Here is a 10,149-nt window from a genome sequence, read left to right as displayed (position 1 = left end):
GAAGCCTCTTGATGCATAGCAATGAGTCAATTTGAATTTTGTAAGATCTTTCTGTAACCTGTTGTCTGTACTAACTGGTAACAGAATGAGAAGCATACAAGCAGTCCTAATGCTATTGCTTTACAGTAGTTGGTTGTATTAGCCCTTTTTTTAATAGGATAGCTGGGCTGTTAATAGGCTGCACAAGAAGAAGAGAATATTTATTTCCTCAAGAAGTAGTTTTATGTTAATTTAAATCTTGGTGATTGAATTGAATTGCTGATAGGTGGATTTTTCAATACAGGAGTTTGTGGATTTTTTTTTTTCTCTTTCAATTCACGTGTTGGCTATGGCCATAGCAATGGTCAGGTGTGGAGCCAAGGACATCCATTCTTATTCCTGTTCATTCAGAGCATTGCTGCAAGCCTTGCATTCCCAGCCACACACTGCTGTAGCCACTGGATTTGTTAAGGACCCAGCAGCCCTTATTTAACAACAATTTGCCCCCCATTTCTTTAATTCCTGTAATGGATCAGGTGCTTTCCTGTCTCTGTGGCCTCAGTAACCTTGACAGTGGCTGGTGACAACGGACATCCACTAATCACTCCTTTACTGTGGTTATAGTTTTGCTACCCTTCATAAAACTTCCCGTAAATACATGTATGCTTTTTCAGAGCTTCATAGAATGGTTTTAAAGCCAGCATTTGGTTTAATGCTGCTGTGAGCTCTTCCCCTTGTGCTGAAGGCCTCTGCTGAGGGACTGTGCAGAACCACCTCTCCTGCAGGCAGAGGGCAAAGCTCTTACACTGTTACCTAAGAGCTGCCCAGGACTGAAATAAAGTGACACTTGGGGAAAGGTATTAAGAGAACTGAGAGGAACCTCTCTCCTAGCCACTGAATTGAGGAGGGAGAGAAATCACTTTAAGGTCTTATAAGCCACTTTAAGACAGGTTTGGAAAAAAAATCAGTATTTGTAAAACTAATCTTCTGTTCTCTTAGAATTGTTAGGTGACAGCAGTCAGGCTTACTCTCCCTTTCCCTTTCACTACTTGTTGTATTGCTCTTTCTTCAGTAGCAAAAAAAGCCTTTGACAGGGTGAAGGTTAAATTCTGAGATGTGTTCCTGTGTGTGGCTATCCATTTACAATAACCAGGATATGCCCCATTGGTCTCAGAGGGCAGGAGCTAAGATGACAAGAAGCAGGACTCTGCCTTGTATTTCAGAGGCTTCATTCTACTCTCACAGGTTGGTTGAGGGTGGAAGGGGCACAGCTGAAGCGGGGATGGCTAGACCTGGTTGTCTAGGACTTTGTCCAGAACTGTGTCCAGATGGCTTTTGAATATCTCCAAGGAAAGAGACTCTACAGCCTCTCTGGGCAGCCTGTGCCAGTGCTTGGTTACCCTCACAGAAACAGAGCATTTCCTGATGTTCAGGTAACACACCTCCTCTGTTTTGATTTATGCCTCTTCCCTCTGGTCCTTTCAGTGCCCAGTGACAAGAGCCTGGCTCCCTTTTCCTTCCACCTTCCCTTCAGGTATTTCTAGATGATGAGACCCCCCTGAGCCTTATCTTCTCCAGGCTGAATCGTTCCAGCTCCCTCAGTGTTTTGTCACAGGACAGATGCTCCAGTCATCTCCTTTTCTTTACACCTTTATCATCTTTGTGACCCTTCACTTGACTCCCTGCGGTAGGTCCATGTAGCCCACTAACCTTATTTGTGTCAAGGGCCCATTGCTTGGCTCTTGTTCAACTTGGTGCCCACCAGGCCCCAAAGCCAGTAAGGTGGCTTTTTAAACCTTTCTTCTGGTTTAACAAAAAAACAGAAGAGGTGGGAGAAGAGATGTTCACAGATGTGCTGAGAAGCATTTCAGTTCAGGACTCTCTTTAAAAAAAAAATCTTAAACACTGAGTGCAGAATCACATTGTCATGAGCAGTGTTACAAGCTTTTAACACTCAGCAAAACTGAGCTTTGGGAATAGTTCCATGAACTAGTTAAATATTAGTGAATACATTGCTTAGACTAGGCAAATACAAGCTTGATTAAGAGTAACTATGTGATCTGAAGTCATCGGATGCCTAACAGGATAACTTTCAATTGTGTTACTTCAGCAAAAAAGCTAAGGCAGTGATTTTGGTAATAGGGTTGGTGGTGGTTGGGTTTTTGTGTTGGTCTGTTGTTTTGGTTTTTTTAAATCACATAGAGGGGAAAGAACTTCATTTTTAGGATAACAATCTTGTTGATACCTCACCTGAAGCATAGAATGTATTTTGAGAGCCTGAATTCATCTCCTTTTCCTTTACACCAGCACTTACTCATGTAACCTAAACCATTTGTAACCATGAGAAGGGTTATGCCTTAGTGTGAAACCTCTGCTCTTCGGCCTCCTGTGTGCTGCTGCCCCAGGCAAAGAAAGGCAAGTGCTGTCCCTTTCAGCAGAAAGGGTGCCTTGAAATGTGTTCTAAATCTCTACAGCACAGCTCCACAGCTTTTGTCCCCAAACCTGGATCTGCTTAGAGACAGATTTTGCAGTGGCGATGGTGGGAAATAATGTTTTAACTGTGGCCCCTCCATGCTCACTTCCCAATCCTGGGTGATTTGGGTTTTAGCAAATTCTAGTCCTGAGAAACAATATTGATTCAAAGGCAATCAGGACATTCTCTGCCATAGTCCACAAGGAGCTTGACATCACAGTTTTGGAAAACAGGATCTTCCTTCCCACTCCCCAGTCACTGCCTCCCAAACCTTGTCTTCTAGAGACTCCTGGCCTTTTTTATTACATTCTCTCCCAACAGTTTTGTTCACCTGTTTCTGGGAAAAGACACTCGGTCATGGACCTTTTCCAAGAGCACTGAGTGAACCTTTCTCCTTGAATGTCAGACAGGACTGAAACTCTTACCTGGAAAAAACGGAGGAGTGGGACCTTGCTCTTTCTTTCCCCCTGTTCCCCATCCCTGGGAAATGCATTAAGTTGCTTTAGGAGCAGGAAGAAGCTGAATGTCAAGAAAACACCAAGCTCAAATCAAGAGCTCTCCACTAGGACTGGCACCAAAAGACCAGTGGCCTTTCTGGAGTCTAGAAGGCAGAAGCAATGAAGGCTAGCAGGAAGGAGAGGGTGGGATGGGGAACAGTAGCACAACATTTCAGATTTTGTGGTGCACAAATTAGCATATATACAGCTCCGTCATTGGCAAGGAACTTACAAGAAGGCTAGACCCTTAATATCCAACTAAGGTTGCTTGAAGTGGCAGAGAGATAGATACCTGCATTAAATACATAAAACAATATCAAATGTTTGGAAACACTTGGTAAATTACGGTTCAGACTATTGAAGCATTAGCTAATTATGCTATTCACTTGCAGTGTTTTTATACTTTCATCTGCAAGGCTCAGGTCCAACCCCTCAAAGACACTGGAACATAATTCCCAGCAAAATTCCTACAAAGTTCAGTAGGATTAGGGTTACTTTTAAAGCTTAAAATGTCTGTATTGAAGGACATGACAGGAAAGTGGATTCAGAACATGAGAGGTGAGAGTAAAAATCTTTTCTTTCAATTCCCATGGGCCATTCTCTGTGCCACAGACCTGTCCCTGTACCTGTCAGACATGCTGGTAATGCTTGTTTCCTGTAGGTTTATGTGTACATTCTTCTAAAATATGAATAAAACATGTTCACTTTTATATTTGTTGCACTTTATAGTCATTGTGCCTTCAGCTGAAAGTTTTTTTAACAATTTTCAAGGCCTACACCAACAGCAGCCACTTAATTCTAAAATTTACTTACTTGATTTTTACATGCTCTTCCCACTTGAATGCTGTTTTTCTGTAGTATTTATAGCAAAACAATAATGGAAGAATAATTCATTTGCTAAAGTCAGTTGTCATTCCCACATAATGCTCAGATATAGAACAAAGTTCTGCATGCTGAGAGCACCTCTTCCCAATGTTTTGGTCTCCGTCATTCTCTTAGGCACAGCCATTATTCTTAGCCCTATTCCTACTGGAAACTTTCAAGGCTGTAAAGCTGCACTCCCCTTCTGAGCTCAGTGGTATCCCTTTAGAACTTGGTGAATTTATAAAAGCAATACTTTGGCAGCATTTTCACTGGAACCAGACCTGCCTGGCCATAACGCAGCAGCTCCTGAAGTGCATGTCCCAGGCTGTACCTCTGCTATCTTTCCTTACACAGCTCCACAGTGCCTGGCCTGATCCCATGCTCTCTGTGCCCTTCCCCTCCTCCTACACTGAAGCCTGACCATGTTTAAGCAGCCACGTGGCAGATTGAGACCACCACTAACCAGGATGGGTGTTGCTCCACTGCCTGGTTCAGCCACCTCACTTCAGTAGATTAATCCAACCACCACTTAAGCTCTTGCTGCAAGCAGCCCATGTGCCTTCTGCTGATCCTATGTTTCTTCTACCACCTGCACTCACTTTCTACATTTCTCATCAACTCAGTCTAATTTATAGGCAGAGTAGTATGGAATAGATCTGGAGAAGTGTTTGCTGCAAGTTGCAGAGCACCAACGTTACGAACAAACAGAACTTGCTGTTTTACCTGTCCACAGGGGCTGTTCTTTTCAATTGCTTATCACAGCCAAAAGTCCTGGTCTTGAATAGGAAAACCACGAAAAAACACCAGGAAAAAGGACTAGATGTGTGTTGGTTTTGATTCTCTGACACCAAAACCTGGCCTAATAGTAAATATTGGTACTAGCACCTGTAGGAACATTCCCAGATGTTCTGGACTTCTTACTTCTCTTTATAGTGGGCTTTATTCCTTGATCCCAGAATATCTGCTCTTTCTCTAGTCTTGAAACCCTCTCCCTGTGCCCAGTGCATCCAGTTCTCTCTGCACAGCTCAGGAGCTCAGATCTTGCACCGTGGCCTCGGCTGCTGCTCACCTTGGCCACAATGGTTTGGTCAGGTCACACCTGCTCTCGGGCAGGGTGCACTGAGGAAGCCATGCTGTGCAGATGGGTTAGTTTATAAACTAACTAAGCCATGCTGTGCACTTAGGGTTAGTTTATAAAACTTTAAAAAACAGCAAGTATATATTTCATAAAGTCTCTAATTTTCAAAATAACCCTATGTGCAGATTTACTCTATCTGTAGTATGGCTTCTGGGAATCTTGTGCTTCATCCCATCAAACAATGGTTTACTTCCTAATGGGAAATGATGTTTGAATTGTTTTCCTTTTTTTGTCCTATCAAATGTTGGTTGCCAAGTTTCTGTCCAAATGTTCAAGAGATAAACTGTTTACAGGCACTAACTAAACTGAAGGCATTTCAGCCTAAAAGGGGGGTGTTGGTCATGGGAGAAACAACAAAGAGTAGGTCTTCATGTAATCAGGGTGTCTTTGCATGTGTGACCCCCCACCAAAAGCTAACAGACCACAAGTACAAAAATAAAACAAAACAAAGAATAATTAATATTAATGATCTTGCACATTAGAAAGCTTTAGCAGAAAAAAATAATATGCCAAGTACAGTACTTGATGTTAGGATACATTGGTCTCCCTTCCTTTCTCCAGCACAAACACACACACCACAGTGTTTCCTCCCTCCCTCAAATACCAGAAGCATTTTGCAGTGTAACCTTGCAGAGAAGCCAAGACTCCTGGATGAACAAGATGGTCAAGACAACAGCATTTGAGGGTTTCAAGGAAAAAAGGTACAAGATAAAGGCCAAAAGACACTGCTAACTTATAGGAAAGTTTCTGTACCAAATCTGATCTATTTTACTACACAATCTCAATTAAACCAGCCCGTTCTCTGAAAAATCAAACTCAACTGTTTAGTGTCCTTAGTACAAGGGACTGGAGCAACTAGAAAGCAAAATACCATATTATTATTTTCAGAAGTGGACAAACCAATCTCAGAAAACACAGCTGTGCACTTTTCTATGCAAAGAATAATAATTTTTCTTTTCCAATAGCAAACTCACAGTTCAAAATGTGTTATTAACTTCCAGTAGTATTACTTGGGTCTCACGAGCATAAAATTTAAATGCCAGCCAAGCTTTTACCAGATTGTTATGGACTCAAAAAAATATACTCACTTTCTTGCATCTTTTAGTAATGGCTAGACACAGAATAGGAAAGATTTCTTCCCAAATACAGGGCAGGTATTTCTTTTTTTCATTACCAGTGATAGCAGTTGGTAGATACCATAAGAAAAACCATCATCTTCCTCCACTTTGTTTATTACTATATATTTCATATAAATTTCTATTATTTTAATCCCTATTTTTTATTGTTTTTATACTCTTTATTTCTTTGTAACTATAGCAGCAGCATTATTTTCTGCTATGATGCTGGTGGCACTTACAATAAATGTAATTCTCGCCTTTTGATTTCTGAACTGGCATTTTTGCCTATATGTTTGATTCCCTGTCTTGTATGGTACAAAGCAGTCATGCTACAAGAAATTTTTGAGACTGACCATATCTAATGATACCCACCTTTGCCAACTATCACTGGTGATAAGCCTTTTAGGAAATTACTTTTCTTCTTCACAGTACTGGTTTTATTTCCCAGATACATCAGAAACAAAGTAGCAGGCACTCAGAGGAAAAAATCAAACAAACCAACCCAAATTAGCAAGAACAGCTCAGATATGCAAGAAAGAGCTAAATAACATGCACGTTCATGCTTTCAGATTGCACAGGACTGACAGTTTTGTCATCCAAGATTCCCATACAATAACAAGGGCTTTGAAATGTTTCGGAAATTGAGACAGATGCCAGGCCTAATTCACCTGGGATGTGGGAACATCTATGCTCAAAATTTGACAGGGTCCTTGTCTACCCAGGCTCTGGAAATGCAGGTCCTTCCCCTTCCTTTCACCTGCATAGATGTGCATCTGACCATCTGTGTCTAGTCAGAGGCATCTCAATACAGCCTTTTTTTTCCCCCTAAGAATATAACTTATATGAATGAAATTCTCTGGCTTAGCTACTTCACACACTACAATAAGAAACATCTTGCCTAAATGTTCCCTACTAAGTCTGTCTAGATAACCACAAAGCCAGCAGACTGGAGTGGAAGAATGAGGGACTGACAATAAACCTCCTTCTGCAGCTGCTCCACTGGTAGCAGTGGCTGCTCCTCACGTGTCGCAGGCCAGGCCATGCAGGTCTCACCTTCTTATGGGGCCAGTGTGTGCAAAAACATTTCAGGTCCTCCACTTTATGTGTAGCTGGTGAAATATTCAGGGAAAGAATGCTGCTCTGCCCAAGCTTTCACAACAGCCAATAAGTTTAAAAAAAAAAACAAAAAACCAAACCCATAACATTTTAAACCAATAAATTCCAATAAAGCAAGGTATTTTTAGTTTGTTGAAACCAATGAATTCTTGCTACTGTAAAAGCAGTGTGTGATGCTTTAAATCCAGGATGCTGCAACTTCTGAGATGGCATGATTCACAGAGTTTGGGCAAACATTGCTATCACTTCCTTGGCCATGCTCTACAATGATGCAAGTCATGTCACAGAATCACAGAATCACAGAATCAGCTGAGTTGGGAGGAACCCACAAGGATCACCAAGTCCAACTCCTGTCCCTGCACAGGACCATCCCCAAGAGTCACACCATGTGCCTGAGAGCATTGTCCAAATTCTTCTTGAGCTCTGTCAGACTTGGTGCTGTGACCACTTCCCTGGGGACCCTGTTCCAGTGCCCAACCACCCTCTGGGTGAAAAACCTTTTCCTGATATCCGACCTAAACCTCCCCTGACACAGCTTCAGGCCATTCCCTCAGGTCCTGTCACTGGTCACCGCAGAGAAGAGATCAATGTCTGCCCCTCCTCCTCCCCTCACAAGGAAGCTGTAACTGCAATGGGGTCTCCCCTCAGTCCCCTCCAGGCTGAACTGACCAAGTGACCTCAGCCACTCCTCACACGGCTTCCCCTCAAGGCCCTTCACCATATTCATTGCCCTCCTTCAGACACTCTCTAATAGTTTCATACCTTTCTTATATACTGGTAGCTAAAACTGTCCAAGCAAATGGAAACATATTCACACGACAAATAAAATGGGAGGGACCAAAAAAAGTCAAAAAATAAGGCATTTCAGTTCAAACTAGATCTTTATTCATATGGAAAATACTACTTTTCTTTTTTGCAAATGATGCTAATAAATAAAAATAATCAGAAAGAACTTTGCTCAGAGCTAAGTGACTTATTAACAGCCACACAAAGCTTTTAATTCCCGTTAAAACCACGCCAACAATCATGCAGATTGGCTACGAGAAAGCAATATAAACTATATTTTATTTTGTGCAATCTTATCATACAATCTTAATGCTACCTTCTTCTAAAACATTTCACATAGATTGAAATGCAATTTCAAAAAAAATATTAAGGGACATATTCTACACTTATTCCACATATGGAGCTGTGTACAGCTTAAGCTCATAATGTATAATGTAGTTAGCATCTAACAAAGGTAAAAGATGAAAGGACCCCATTCTGAAAATTCAGACACATTTATAAACATGAGAGAAGGAAAGCTCACACCGGTGAGTTCTCAACAGACAAATACATTATTAAAGCATAACAATAAATTATATTAAATTTAATAATGTTGATCCTTAAAATGGTTATTTCTGAGGAAATATCACTTAAAAAGCACATCAAAACTTTCATCACTAGGAGTGAAACTGGAATTTTACATATGTCAATTTCCCACTTGTTTTACAATAGGCTTCAGATTTGTGAGCATATTTTTTATCATACATCTAAAAAAAAGGTTGCAGTTAAGCTGTGCATCAAACACATCAAGGTGAGAAACAGGCACTTGACAGTATAATGTGCAAGGCAAAACCTTTACTGGTCACAGTATAAATAGTTTCTTCAAGAGGGAAATTAAAAGTTCTCAGTCCATTTTTGAGAGCAAAATATTAAGGGCTACTAACAGATCTTCTTCTCTTCTTTCAGGTCAGCACCAACAACCAAATTAACACTAGCTCATGCCTTAGAGGGTATTCCATAAACTATAAAATGCAGCATACTTTACCCAAGAATACTAATTCTTTCCTATAATTAACCTCAGCATACGTACTTGCCCAAGGCAAAAAGAGTTTACTCACAGACTAAACAATGCAATATAAATGCTAACTTTTTCTCCCCTATTAATACTTTTTAATATCTAATGCCAATTTTACAAGTATATTCACCAGTTGCAAGATCCTGTTTTGTAGCACAAAACATCACTGTTCTTTTATATAAACTTAAGAATGTCTTTTAGCATCCTATTAGGAAAATAAACCCAACCAACTAAAACCATTTTGCTACAGTTTCCCTCCAGGCACATCTCAGCAGAAATCTCCAAAAAATACCTATGCAGGAACTGCAAGCCAGAAAACTGTACATGAACTGGAGGAGAGGAGAAGGAGAGAGCTAAGGGAGGAGTAATGTGGCAGTAACAGAAACAAGCTTAAAAAAAAATTGCATGCATCCCTTTTCATCAGCATAACCTTCTTGCAAAAATATGTTTACAAGACATCTGTTATATAAAGATCTACACTTTCTTGTAAAAATGCTGATTTTCTCTGACATGCTAGCTTCATCTTCCAAATGCACTGGCCATATTGCTAGACAGTCAAGTTTCAGTTCTGTTATACCAGTTCAACAATCAGGAGAGAAAAGGCCTACTGTTCATTTCTTATGAAACTTTTGGTTTGATTTTTATCCATGAATGTTAAAGAAGTCTTTGTGTGGGTCATAGAAACAAAACGGAAACTAACTTTGGATCTGACATCAGCTGCACCGCTAGTGAGAGACAATATGCTAAAAAGAGGCACTTTTATTAGTCATATATACATTTCAAATCTCAAATCTAACATTTCTCCTTTTACCAAAAAATCAGAGTATCAGTAGCTAATAAGATGGAACTTTTCAGCAAAAATGCTTCAGAAGTTGTGTGCATGCACATACTTGCAATGGCTCAGTAACTCAGCTACCCTGAAAATGCCAGAGTATAATTCAGTCATTGCTTATGCAGTGGGAAGAAAGGAAAAACACACTCAGAACCAAAAAAGTAGTTTGTAGAACAAGGATCAGCTATTATAAAAAAATGAAAACATGTGCCCTTCCATAAGAAGCAGCTTATTCCTATATCCAGATTCAATATCCCCCCAGAATACCAAGATCATCTTACACTTTACTCAG

The sequence above is a fragment of the Corvus brachyrhynchos genome, unplaced genomic scaffold (genome assembly GCF_000691975.1).
Source record: "Corvus brachyrhynchos isolate BGI_N302 unplaced genomic scaffold, ASM69197v1 scaffold1, whole genome shotgun sequence".
NCBI classification, from domain to species: domain Eukaryota; kingdom Metazoa; phylum Chordata; class Aves; order Passeriformes; family Corvidae; genus Corvus; species Corvus brachyrhynchos.
This window is presented reverse-complemented; position numbering follows the sequence as displayed.